The following is a 14,380-nucleotide window of genomic DNA, read 5'->3' on the forward strand; positions in this document are numbered from 1 at the left end:
TGGGGCCAGTGTGTCACATGACTAGGTTGATATAGCTAGCTTTCCAGGATTGCTTGGAGCTCCTTTGTGAAGTGTGACACTGATTTGGAGGCTCTGTCTGGTGGGGGATGGGTTTGCCTGTGACTTGTGTAGGGTTGGTTGGGTGTTTTTTCTACATGCCCTGAGCTGTTCGTTTGGACAGGTTTAGGTTTGTCCTGCTTGCACAGTGGGTACCTTCACTTGACTGGTGAGATCGCCTTGCATAGTTCCTTCTAAGGTTAAAGCATGCTTCAGTTTGTTTTGCACCCAAATACTGTTTCCTCTTGCAGCCAAGCCAACTGTCCTTAAAACCAGTTGGTGGTGTTTGAGTCTATAGATTGTCAACACCTGCTGGCTGCAGTGCTGGTTGATACTCCTGTTTTTCCTGAAATGTCTCATACAGTGCATTCGGAAAGTATTCAGAGCCCTTGACTTTTTCCTCGTTTTGTTTACGTTACAGCCGTATTCTAAAATTGGTTAAAATAACATTTTCCTCATCACACAATACACACAATACCCCATAATGGCAAAGCAAAAACAGGTTGCTAGAAATGTTTGCTAATTTATTAAAAATAAAAACAGATATCACACTTACATAAGTATTCAGATCCTTGTTGATGCACCTTTGGCAGTGATTACAGCGTCATCTTCTTGGGTATGACTCTACAAGCTTGGCACACCTGTATTTGGAGTTTCTCCCATTCTTCTCTGCAGATCATCTCAAGCTCTGTCAGGTTGGATGGGGAGCGTCGCTGCTCAGTTATTTTCAGGTCTCTCCAGAGATGTTCAAGTCCGGGCTCTGGCTGGGCCACTCAAGGACATTCAGACTTGTCCCGAAGCCACTCCTGCGTTGTCTTGGTTGTGTGCTTAGGGTCGTGGTCCTGTTGGAAGTTGAACCCTCGCCCCAGTCTGTCCTAAGTGCTCAAGAGCAGATTTTCATCAATGATCTCTCTGTACTTTGCTCTGTTCATCTTTCCCTCGATCCTGACTAGTCTCCCAGTCCCTGAAAAACATCCCCATAGCATGATGCTGATACCACCATGCTTCAACGTAGGGATGGTATTGGCTAGGTGATGAGCGGTGCCTGGTTTCCTCCAGACGTGACGCTTGGCATTTAGGCCAAAGAGTTCAATCTTGGTTTCGGACTTGTTTCTCATGGTCAGAGTCTTTAGGTGCCTTTTGGCAAACTCCCAGCGGGCTTTCGTGTGCCTTTATACTGAGGAGTGGCTTCCGCTTGGCCACTCTACCATAAAGGTCTGATTGGTGGAGTGCTGCAGAGATTGTTGTCCTTCTGGAAGGTTTTCCCATCTCCACAGAGGAACTCTGAAGCTCTGTCAGAGTGACCATCAGGTTCTTGGTCACCTCCCTGACCAAGGCCCTTCTCCCCGGATTACTCAGTTTGGCCAGGCGGCCAGCTCTACGAAAAGTCTCGGTGGTTCCAAACTACTTCTTTGAAGAATGATGGAGGCCACTGTGTTCTTGGGGACCTTCAATGCTGCATAATTTTTGGTACCCTTCCCCAGATCTGTGTCTCGACACAATCCTGTCTCTGAGCTCTACGGACAATTCCTTCGACCTCATGGCTTGGGTTTTGCTCTGACATGCACGGTCAAATGTGGGACCTTATATAGACAGGTGTGTGCCTTTTCCAAATCATGTCCAATTGAATTTACCACAGGTGGACTCCAATCAAGTTGTAGAAACATCTGAAGGATGAACAATGGAAACAGGATGCACCTCAGCTCAATTTGGAGTCTCATAGCAAAGGGTCGGAATACTTATGTAAATAAGGTATTTCTGTTCTGATTTTGAATACAGCTGCAAAAAATTCTAGCCCTGTTTTCGCTTTGTCATTATGGGGTATCGTGGGTAAATTGATGAGGAGAAACATGTATTTAATCCATTTTAGAATAAGGCTGTAACGTAGAAAGTCAAGGGGTCTGAATACTTTCAGAATGCACTGTACCTCCTGCAGTTAACTGGAATGGTCTGCGTGGGGAAAACACCTTTTTAGCACTGAGTTTTCAAACTGAGGCGCAACATCGACTCGACAAACCAAATTAGGGTTAGGCAAGTCAATGGGAGAAGTAAAAAAATGCGTGCTTAGTTGTTAATTTTCTCATTCTAAAGGCAAAACCTAGATTGGAGCCAATGTCTTAACCTGTCACTACTACAGCCTTGTGAAACAGCTGACTAGCGCTAGCTAATGCTACCTAGCAAAATCCATACTTGGAAATTAATATTCTGATAAGTAACTTAATTTCGCCCCCATCACTACTATCTAGGTTATCATGATAGTCATCATGCTCTTGTTTAGATGTTGAGAATGTTAATCATGCATGTGTGTGGACACTAATGCTCCTACTGCCAAATGTAGGCCTACTTTCATTATTTGTCCTACGTGTGTCAAACTCCACTCGGTAGTGTTGCTTTTTATAGAAACACGCCAGCCTTATCTTGCTAGTGTGTGTATATATGTAGGACAGAACAATTTATGACTTGCTGATTATGTATGCAAGGGGTTGCTTCCAACACCATTTTTGGTTGGAAATTCCATGCTAATTTCTCAGAATAATGTCTTGTTTTGAACGTACCACGGGAGATTTTGAAAATCTTGGATAATCCTATGGTCTGAAATAGCTGGTTTTCAATTTCATGTGGCACTTTTGGTGCACTTTTAGAGAACCATTCCAGTTGCAGGGCCCACGTTGAAATCTATTTTAAGGCTATTGCTGTTCTATTATGAATGTTTTACATAATGAATTATTCAATTGCGCGTAACAGGGTTATTTTTGGAGCATTTGAACGTGCAGTAAGAGTGCTGACCAGCCACCCACTGAGAAACTTCACAGGGTCGAGGCCTGCTGCGCCCCCTCTCCCTGCTGTCAGTCAGTCATGCTTATCTGCATTCCTGGCTGGGCCCAGCACCGCCAGGTGTGGCCATGTCATGCACAGTCATGCTAGCTAAACAAACACCCTCCTGAACCACACATACACCCATACCACACAAACGACTAGGTCTGGGAATTGCCAGGGACCCCACAATAAGATATTACGATACTATGTATTGTGATTCTCACAATTCTATATGTATTTCGATTTTTTTATTTATTGCGATTTGATGTTCCAAACATATTGCTCACTATATGTCTGCTGCATAGACACGAGAGAGCATGAGAAAATTAGTTTTGATCAGTCATGGAAATAAGTTCTGAAAACATGTTGTCTCACTATTTAAAAAGATGGAGAACAAGCTATAGGGTGAAAAATACTGGACTTTTGACGCAGGTACAGCCGACTAAAGCTACCTAGTGCAAAAAAACACGTATTTTTACAAATCGATACTTGAAGTCACATCTACAAACAACCTTACCCATCAACTTTTCTGCTCAGGATGGTCTAGCTAGCTAGTGTCTCTGCTGAAGGTGCTGCTATACTCTAACACAGTTGGCAAGGCACTCTACCTATGCATAGCTCGAGTTCTTCAGGAAGCGCTGTTCACCGGAAGTGAAGGGCGTTGGAGCTCACTGTTTGCCTCATTTCCTTCATTGAGTAAATCACTGTGACACACACACTAGCGTGTCTGTGTTTGGGGGAGGGGCTATGCGGTACTAGCGTTTTTCCCTCCCCCCTGTTTCTGCCAAGCTTGGTTTGCCAAGTCGTAGGTTTCCTACAGTGTCTCTGCACCATGTAAATGCTCTCTGTGTGAAAGAAGGCTGTTGTGAAAGTTGACTTCTCCTTCAGTGAGAGAATGCCAGGTATGCAGCACCTGGAATGTAAGGCAGGAGGTGGAGACATCTCTTTTTTCATCTGTGTGATCAAAGCCTCTGCAGCGTGCACTTCTTTAAGCACTTCTTTAGCAAACACATGCTCCAACCTCAAAGATTCATCTGTGCTCGTTGGGATGCTGCAGCCTTTTAGTATGTATGTGTGTGACTCTCGGGGTGTGTGTGTGTGTGTGTGTGTGTGTGTGTGTGTGTGTGTGTGTGTGTGTGTGTGTGTGTGTGTTTACTGGCAGTGGAAAGTTAGAAGGGGTCATGGTGCTGCTGATAACATATGCAATGACTTGGATTCTGAAATAGAAATTAACTATTACTCTTCAGGCCAGAATAGTCGGTCTGCCAGCTGCTGTGAGCTCTTCGCTTTTCATTTGACACTGCTGTGTGATACTGATTCTTACCACTTAAAAAGACAGATTCACTGCAACTTTACAAAGATTTTAAATAGGCTAAAGCTTTTTTTTCCGCAGCCGTAGACATGCTGTTCTCCTGTCTTTTTGGGATGTCACCATTGATTTCCCTCTAATCTGAAAAAGGAACATCATGTTGACATACGATTCGAGCTTAAACGTGTATTAATCTGAATGTGTGTGCCCTTAAAGAGAGCGAGAGAGCGAGGCAGGATGAGCACAGAATGATAGTGGAGAGGATTGTTATGAAGGGTAATTGCGTTCCCTAATGACAGCCTGTCAGGCCTAGCTGTAGTGTTTGTGCAGCACTGCATGCCAGCCCTGCCTGTGAGAACAGGAAGTTGATGCATCTGTGCCACAACCAAGCACAAGGCCCCATGCCCAGCACCATCAGTGCTCTAGTGGGGAAGTGAGAGTGACCACCACGGCCTTGAGCGTGGCCTCTGCCTGTTAGAATCCTGTGTGATTCAATGTCTGTGTGTGAATGAGTGTGTGTGTTTGCGTGGTAACACCTCCACATATAGTGTTATTATGAGCCCTGTTAAGGCTGGCTGCATACAGGAACACACCCCAGCTGTGTGGATGGCTGTAGCTGCAATCTGTGATGTTTTCAATGCTTCATCTTCCAGGTGGTACTTCGGAAGCAGAACTAAATAGACCCTTCGCAGCAGTGACCACACACACACCGACTTGCGCACACACACACACACACACACGCGTACTGCCACACAAATGTTCCCCATCCCCTTTATGGACTTGGCAGTAATTTCTGCACAGCCTTAATTCATGCATATCCACTTCTCCTGGGCAGACAGATTTCCGATGAGGAGAAAATGAGAAATCACAGGGACTATGGCTGTTAGGTGGGGGGGTTGGTGGCTGGTTGTTTGCCTCCTGGCTGATTGGAAGTGACACAGAGGCCCAACAGAGGACAGAGATCCTCTGAAATGCCTCCTCCACCCCACACACACACCTGACACCCACAGCTAGCCAATAGCCATGGTGGTCAGCTCCCATTACAGTGAGACCCCGGGCAGGGACGGCCGCCTCTCAAAGCTATGGGAATGGAAATCCCCTCCAGAGCACATTACTACACCACCCATACTACCTTGATGAGGGAGGAGAGTGTTGAATGTGCTTAAACAACCATAACAATCGTTGGTTTCTGCACCACAGAGGTATTATGTCCACGTCCTGTAAGTCAGCTGGTGTAGCAGCAGATTAGATGAATTGGTTGTATCTGGCTGCCTGGCTGAGAGTGGGTGGATGGCTATGTGCAGTCTAAATTAAATGCAGAATTGATTTAGGGTGGCTGTGTGGGGTTGATGTGCCATGTGCTGCTGCTTGCACCTCCCTTCCATCTTCAGATTCACTAGGCCATCATTGAAACCCCTCTGCCTTTGCTGCCATGGGAACAGGAAATGACAAACAAAATGGTCCTTGAAACGGTCAGGTAGGCTCTCTAGAAGCAGATCTTACATTAGTGAGAAACTGAAATCTTCTTTTAGTTCGGTGTATATTTACTTTTTAGTCATTTAGCAAACGCTCTTATCCAGAGCGACTTACAGTTAGTGAGTGCATAAATTTTTTCATACTGGCCCCCCGTGGGAATCGAACCCCCAACCCTGGCGTTGCAAGCGCCATGCTCTACCAACTGAGCTACACAGGGTATATCTAGGGTAATTGGCCACCTCAGTTCCTCTATACTTGGGTGAGGGGAGTCTTTGAATGCTGGTATTATAACCTACCTTACTGAGGCCATCTTATGGGTTTCTGAGAAGCTTGTCACAGTTTCCCTCACGTCACTTTCCGTTCTCATCGTAATGTGACTCTTGAGGCGTCCGCATGCTTCCCAGCCGAAACAGTTGGGAAGAGTTTGTGCATATATTATGATGACATTTTGATGTTTTTTGTTCGTTTTGTACTTCGATAAGGGTTTTTTCGGCCTCATGCAAATGTTTTTACTTGAGAAATACTGCACCAAACATCCTAGTCAGATGCAAAATTGCGCAAATAAGATCTCCTCTGCAAAATTAATGACTGATTTTCTTGATTTATCTTAGATTACATTTCCTCAAAATAGTCAGAATTATACTGGCTACGGAGTCTCAAAATGGACAAACAGTACTATTGCCGCTTTTTTTATTTGTTTTTCAAGCAAAGGTCTTTTAAGGGAGAATTCAAGCGCAGTTCGGCTAGGCGCCAGCCGAATTGAAGCATGCTGACACCTTTACCCCTCAGGGCTCATCCTCTATTAAATCTCCTCATCCATGTTCTCTATTCCGTTTCTGCTCACCACTCTTTCTGTTTCTCTCTCGCTGCTTTCTCTCTCTGCATTCGAAGACCGTGTCAGTGCACCAGCCAAGGCTACTGCAGCCCTGCTCGTCTCAGAATCTTAAGTGCATGAGGCTGCTTTTGCGGTGAGCTGCTCCACAGAAACACAGCGCTGTTCCCTTCCCTGCCTCCAGTTCTGCTCTGACTCAGTCAGATGTTGTTTACTTCACTATTTCAGTGCAGCCATCACAGCTCCATCATGAGGGGGCTGGAGATGGGTGAAGGACAATGCACATTTAAACATCCTTTCTCACACACGTCGCCCACCTCTTACCAGGCGTGTTCTACCTATTGGTTTCCTCTGGGCATATCAATGTCAAATGATGAAATATTGGTGATTTTAATAGTAGTGTTAATTATTCTGATGCATAATCTCTTTACACCTCTCACTGTCTTTCCTGGGGGGCAAATGGATTAAATCCCCTTAATTGTTCATGTAAAGAGCTACACACCCATCCTGTCAAGACATTGAATATTATTCTATGGGAGAAGTGCGCTTTGGGGTTCATTTAGTGTATCTTCCTGTCCACCGCTGCTCTCCAATGAATAATACGGTAAAATCTGAAAGGCATGGCTAAACCTGTGCAGGCATTCTAACAACCTGGCATTCAGCCTCTGAATTGCTTCTGCAGAGGTGAATAGATGTAATATCACTGTACACATCACCATGGTGATGGAGGTGATAGGCTGTAGAATGAGATGGGGTTGGACTCGGTACTGTGACATGTGCTGCTGCTTTGTAGATTAGGAAAGACTATTGGGTTGGTTGAGATTTTTTGTGCAATTTCTGAAGTCTCCTTTTTGGGTCTTTTACAATGTGATTGTTAGGGAGCTGAAGATGGGGTGGGGGGGGGGGGATATAATGTATGTTCTCTGACTGACCCTCAATCCACCTCTGCTGTTGCACTAGGGCGTGTGTGTGGTAGACAGCCCGGGGAAGGGCATCAACCCCTCCCATCGTGTCTGTGAGCTAGTCAGTCACAAACAAGCACTCAGGCATGGTAGTGAAGATGTGTACGCACGTCTGCTGCCTGCCTGACATTTAGAACGTCTTTATGGTTTAAATAGTGGCCATTATGAAATGGCAGCCTTATTGTCCCTGTTATTTCAGAAGATGGCAGTATCAACAGGAGACCAGGGATGTGTCTGCCCCCCTGAGGTGAGGTTTGATTTCCTATCGACGACCTCGTCCGCAAAACTCACTAATTTATCATACTCACGTTTCCTCTTGAATTCTGTAAAGGCTGTTTTTATTTCTTTCAAAAGGAAGCGGAAACTCTCCAGGAGAAAGCACACATACGTTTAAAGCACACGTTTTAGATTAGGACCAGTGAGTGTTTGAATTCCTTGGAATGTGAGTTTCGCAGCACAGAGAAATGGTTACCTTGACAACAGTAGAATGTTGGGTGTTTTGCGATGGAGTGTGTGAGCCCAGTGTGGATGGTGGCTCTGCTGAACAAACAAGCCCTGGTAACTGTCAGGAGTGGTGCGGATTCCTCTCTCCTTCCTCGCTTTCTTCCTTCATTTGATAAAACCCCTTAATTTCATCCTTTTAATTTTCTACCATTATCTTCCCCTCCTCACCATCTGGTTGCATCACCCTGCCTATCTTCCCTTTATAATGTTTCCTCCTCTCTCCCCTCAACCCATTTACATTCTAGTCATTTAGCAGACTCTCTTATCCAGAGCGGCTTACAGTTGGTGCATTCATCTTAAGATAGCTAGGTGGGACCACCACATCCCCTCAGCATTCTATCTTCCTTACCATCAATCATAGGACTATAATTCTTCCTATAGTATTGGACAGATGGACCCAATATCCTTAAACTACCCTGGCCATGTCAGAAGCCTTCTCTACGTGGACATGGGGGGTGATAATGTATATCTCTTCAGATGGATATTGACATTTTTAATGGAATCGCTGGCTAGTTTGGGGGAGGTTCAAAATCGTATTGAATTGGATTCCATTTTAGAAATCAATGAGGTCCATATGTCTGAACTGTGGTCAAAGTGCAATGGTCATTTTGCTGGAATGCCTGTTATGGGGGCTCTAGTTGAAGGCACAAGCTTATCTTTTCCATGTGCAAATAGCTATTTTGCAGTAGTCATGCTCTGTCATCAGTATCATGTTTAGGACTAAAAGTTAGCCCTATTTCAGTGTGTAGCATAAGTACCTTGTTGAATTTTTTTTTTATTCTGCTAAGATCCTATCAAAGGCCGTGATGTAGAAAACGATGGGCCATATGTTATTGTTCAAGAATAATCAGTAAATGTTAGGTAATTTCCCATTTCACTGCAATCTCTAGAATACAAAATATGTACATGGATGTGCACGTGAGTGCATACATCGTGTGTTTGTGCCTGTGGTGTTGTCCACGCAGTGTGAAAGGGCCTGTGGTGCTGCCTGCCTGGCTCTGTTCTCAGTCCCCCTGCCTCTCTGCCGTCTCGCCTGCCTGCGCTGGAGATGAGGAGTTTTAGCGTGGTCCCTGCAGAAGCCAGCCTGATCAATAATGTAGATGTTTTTGAAGAGGGGCAGTGTGCAGGTCTCTCACACGCAGCACACACTTCCCCCTACTCCCCCCTCTCTCAGGAGGCAGTGTCAGGTTCCTCTCCAATGTGGAGGACAGATAGGATGGCTGAATCTAATTTGCCTCAGTAAGATATTACAATAAGCGTGCTGCGGCTGCTGATACTTGATGCTTGAAATATAGCAGGCTGCCACTGTCATATTGAGCTGCTGTTGTTCCGAGCTGTAAGTCATTGTGGGGGCTTTGAGAGGCGGACAGGGTGAGACATTGGATAAGGTGGAAGATAACATGCTTGTTTACATATCAGCTCTCACAGGGGTCGTGAAATATCTTGCTGCGTTTTGTAAACGCAGATCTAAAATGCTTCTTATTGTAATTTCTGCTTGGCATCAGACACATTTGGTGCTTCATTTGCACTTCTCCACTAACAGTAGACAGCACTCTGACAGATGTGTAGCTACTTTTCTCGGTGTAGTCTACTTTTCTCTGGTAAAATGCAAGATAACTTCAAGCAAAACATTAAGAAATATAGCTGGCTGCATTCTTCCTATGATAAACATTTTGAAATATGATGGCCATGCATCATTTTTGCCAAAAAGTCCTTGCTTTTTCATTGTAAGCTCATTTACTTTTGTGGCTGCTGGCCAAATACCGTTGTACTTCTGTTGTCATTTGATGAAAATGAAGCTATTTTCTGAATATGCTACACTAATGTATTTTCTGTGAAGGAAAACTGTAGTTGCACTCCCTTGATCGCTCTGTGAAGCAAAAAAACCCCACTGACTTTCAATATAAAACGCAGGTTGAAATGGTTTAAAACTGCTTTTTGAAAACGCTGATTCCTGAACTCTTACGCGACCCCTGTCTCAATAGTAAGTGCCTGTGTCTCGTCAAAGAGGGTAGATGGAGGCTATGGTTTTGTCAACGGGATCACGTTACTTTATACAGTATTTAGCCATGCTAGTTTAGGCTACATGTTCCTGTTTCACCAGTTGTATTTTGGTGAACATGCTTTGTTACATTAAGCATTTTAGACATTTTGTGCGTATTTGGAGGTTTGCACCCTGCATATGAACTCCAGAAATAAGGCATTCTGTAAGGGCTCAGACACACCAATATCATTTGCTGGCCGAGAGTACTTAGCACCTCTAAATGTAATTTGCGAACCGAGTGCACACCGATTTTACATGTACTGCGCCTTCAGAAAGTATTCATACCCCTTGACTTATTAAAAACAAATTACAGCCTGTATTCAAAATGGATTAAATATGTTTTTTTCTCACCCATGTACACACGCTACCCCATAATGACACAGTGAAAACATGCTTTTAGATTTCTTTTCAAATGTATTGAAAATTAAATACAGAAATCTCTAATTTACATAAGTATTCACACCCATGAGTCAATACGTGTTATCATCTTTGGCAGCGATTACTGCTGTACATTTTTCTGAGTCTCTAAGAGCTTTGCACAACTGGATTGGACAATATTTGCACATTATTATAAACAACATTCAAGTTGGTTGTTGATCATGGCTAGACAGCCATTTTTAAATTCTTACCATAGATTTTAGTCTGCTGTAGTTAGGCCACACAGGAGCATTCAATGTCGTCTTGGTAAGCAACTCCAGTGTATATCTGGCCTTGAGTTTTAGTTTATTGTCCTGCTGAAAGGGGAATTTGTCTCCCAGTGTCTGTTTGAAAAAAGACTGAACTAGGTTTTCCTCTAGGATTTTGCCTGTGCTTAGCTCTATTCTATTATTCAATTTTTTTAAAATCTTAAACTCCCTTGCTGATGACAAGTATACCCATGTCATGATGCAGTCACCACCATGCTTGAAAATATGAGGTGGTACTCAGTGATGTGTTGGGTTGGATTTGCCCCAAACATAACGCTTTGTATTCAGGACATAAAGTTCATTTCTTTGCTGAATTTTTTGCAGAGTAACTACAATGTTGTTGGTCCATCCTCAGTTTTCTCCTATCACAGCCATTAAACTCTGTAACTGTTTTAAAGTCACCATTGGCCTCATGGTGAAATCCCTAAGCGGTTTCCTTCCTTTCCGGCAACTGACTTAGGAAGGACGCGTGTATCTTTGTAGTGACTGGGTGTATTGATACACCATCCAAAGTGTAATTAATAACTTCACCATGCTCAGAGATATACAATATTTGCTATTTTTACTAGTCTACCAATAGTTGCCCTTCTTTGCGAGGCATTGTAAAACCTCCCTGGTCTTTGTGGTTGAATCTGTGTTTCAAATTCACTGCTCGACCCCACAGATAATTGTATGTGTGGGGTACGGAGATGAGGTAGTCATTCAAAAATCATGTTAAATAATATTATTGCATGCAACTCATGTGACTTGTTAAGAATTTTTTTACTCCTGAACTTATTTAGTCTTGCCATAACAAAGGGGTTGAATACCCCATAATGACTCAAGACATTTCAGCTTTTAATTTTGAATGAATTTGTAAACATTTCTACAAACAATTCCACTTTGGCATTATGGGGTATGCCAGTGACACACAATCTCAAGTGTATCCATTTAAAATTCAGGCTATAACACAACAAAATGTGGAAAAAGTCAATGGGTGTGAAATACTCTCTGAATAATCGTGTGGGGAAAAAGTCGTCAGTCAGACGTCTACAGCAGGTGGCCCCTAAAACACTGCACGATCGGTAGACAAATGCTAGATGCACATTCGGTGCGAGCCTTAAGTCAATTGGTTCCACGCCACAGTCCCACTGCATAAAGAATATACGCTGAAAAACTGCACTGTGTGCACTAATGTTAAAAAATTCTGCCCGCTAGAATAGCAGGCTGCCAACACACATTTGACTCATCTCCCACGGACTCATGCCATACTTCTTATTTATCATGTTTTGAATTGCTTTGAACTCCTTCTTCGTTTTTGCAGCCAGGTCAGTATTCAACGTCCAGGTCTGAGGACGTCGGGAGGTGACATGGAAACCGGCCTCTAGGGGCAACCGTGATCGCTGTTACCTTCAAGTAGGTTTTGTCAAGTCGTTGTGGACGAGGGGTGGCGGATGGATGTAAGCATCTGCTTCTGATTCCAAAGTTTGCAAGTTCCAATCCAGCGATATATATTTTTTAAAGCATATCCCAAACCTTAACCCTTACCTTAACCATTTGGAGTTAATGCCTAACCTTAAAAAATATAAGTTAATGCCTAAACTTAACCTTAAACACTTTGAAATGTGACATTTGCAACAACTTCTAAATTTGACGTTTGACAAACATGGATGAACGTCTAATTCTGTAGTGAATCTGTAAGAGCTAGCTGTGTTTTTGGTCTAGTGAAAACACAACTGGTCTAAATAACTGAAACCTGAATTGCCGTTTAGTCATTATTGTTTTCAGCTTACGTTTGGGTTTACAGCGCTCCTGCTGTTTTAGAGACTACTGGAAATGTGTCATTCTTCCCTTGTACCCAACACTCCAGCTATTTGGGTAACTTGGTTAGAATATTTTTTTCAAGAATATTTACATTTTAGTCATTTAGCAGACGCTCTTATCCAGAGCGACTTACAGTTACTGCATAAATTTTTTTTTTATGCCCCCCTTGGGAATCGAACCCACAACCCTGGCGTTGCAAACGCCTTGCTCTACCAACTGAGCTACAACCCTGCCGGCCATTCCCTCCCCTACTGTCATGTGAATTTCTATCTCTAATTCAACCTAAGCTTGAATCATTACCAGAGGTTGTAAGGCTCTGGTTTTAATCATCAATGATTCAAGGTCCATAACCACGAAGAAGGATTTTTTTTAATGTTTATTCATGGAGAGCTCTGGCGCCAAAGACACAAACATACGATTTTATACCTCCTGGACTTGACTCCTCCCACCTTTAGGTGGGTTTTCTAAACAGTTTCTGCCTTCCCCTTCACCCTTGAATGTTTAGTACCACCCCCTCTGTTAGTGGGTTGACACTACATGATAATTCTAACATTTATACTGTATTTGGGGTGAAATCCTTTAGTCATTATTCTTAAAATCCAAATTAATCTAACACCTACCCTGGACGACGCTGGGCCAATTGAACAAATGCACGCTACAACCAAGTGCTGAATAACAATGCCACCATGAGCAGCTTGGTGCCCCATCTACAACAAAATGGAGCTAAGAGAAATGCTGTCTGTGTGCATGCTGCTCTGTAGGTGAGCAGTGCAGACTCTCCCTGTCCCCCTGTGTCCGTGTCTGCTCTGTGATGCATGTTCAGTATTCAGACATAAAGGTCAGAGCTAGTGTCCCAGTCCCAGGCTGCTGTCAGCTCAGTCAGATGTGTTCTCTGATAGGGCAGCCAGAGAGGACTGGAGAGGTGCTCTGTATCCCAGGGACACAGGGAGAGAACGGATGAGGATGGAGGGGTCTGCCTCATCGTCCAGATTTCCCAGATAAATGGAGCTGACCAGATTGTGAAAATGGTGGTGCTTCCTGTAATCCGATGCCCTGGGGAGCAGAATAGAGGGGGGGGGGCACAACAGAAAAGAGGCATGATAAAGGATGGCTGTGCCTGCCCTCAGGCGACCATTAGAGCACCCGTCTTCTCCTTAATCCCACAATGCCCGGTGCCCCACATAGGCCTGCACGTTCGCACAAAGCCACGGGCCAGGCCGCAGACACACAGTGGCAGCCCTGGCTGAAACAACACACAGTCCAGCCTGTTGTTTTTAGAGCTCCACTCACTTTGCCCTCCCCCCAGCCATATTACTAGAGCTCAAATGGGGCTGACCTCTCACTCTCCTCCCTTCGCTCTGTCTTTCTCAGTAGCTCGGCTCTTTTCCATATTTTCCAGTCTTTGCTTTGAGCTGTGGGCTTCAGAATAGCATGTGTATACACTCTTGCGTCCAGTATTTCTTTCTCCCTCTCTCCTGCAGACACAGCCAGTGTTTTCAGCCCTATCACCATTGCAACATGTTGTGGACTAATCTCCGGAAATATACACATTAAATAGCTACGGCTCTATGGCATGTGGAATTGTTTTGTGTGAGAGATTGAGGGTCTGAGTGTTAGCAGTTGTTGTGTGTGTTCCCTCTGTTTTATTTCCAAGCAGTTATCTGGACACAGTGTGGTATGGTTGTAGCAGAGCAGCTCTGGCAGCCATTGTCTGTTGTTGAGGCTAGGTCCTAGGATTGGCCATGACTCCTCTCCCAACTCCAAGGAGATTCTTGGATCTCAAACCCTGGGCGTTGGGCTTCAAAGCTGTGCTATTGAGTCCACAGAGACCGTAGTTAAAATCAACACTGGCCAGGTTTTCAAACTTGTCAGAAGTATGACTTGCATTCA

The 14,380-nt window shown here is 44.1% G+C and overlaps 1 protein-coding gene across 3 annotated transcripts in view; it reads left to right on the plus strand.

The window, feature by feature from the left end:
* LOC121548315 (ankyrin repeat domain-containing protein 11) overlaps nt 1–14,380 on the plus strand; it is a 124,596-nt gene that overhangs the window by 7,239 nt on the left and 102,977 nt on the right. The gene's annotated exons all lie outside the window — the stretch shown is intronic.

Source organism: Coregonus clupeaformis, unplaced genomic scaffold, assembly GCF_020615455.1.
Source record: "Coregonus clupeaformis isolate EN_2021a unplaced genomic scaffold, ASM2061545v1 scaf0558, whole genome shotgun sequence".
Classification (NCBI taxonomy): Eukaryota; Metazoa; Chordata; class Actinopteri; order Salmoniformes; family Salmonidae; genus Coregonus; species Coregonus clupeaformis.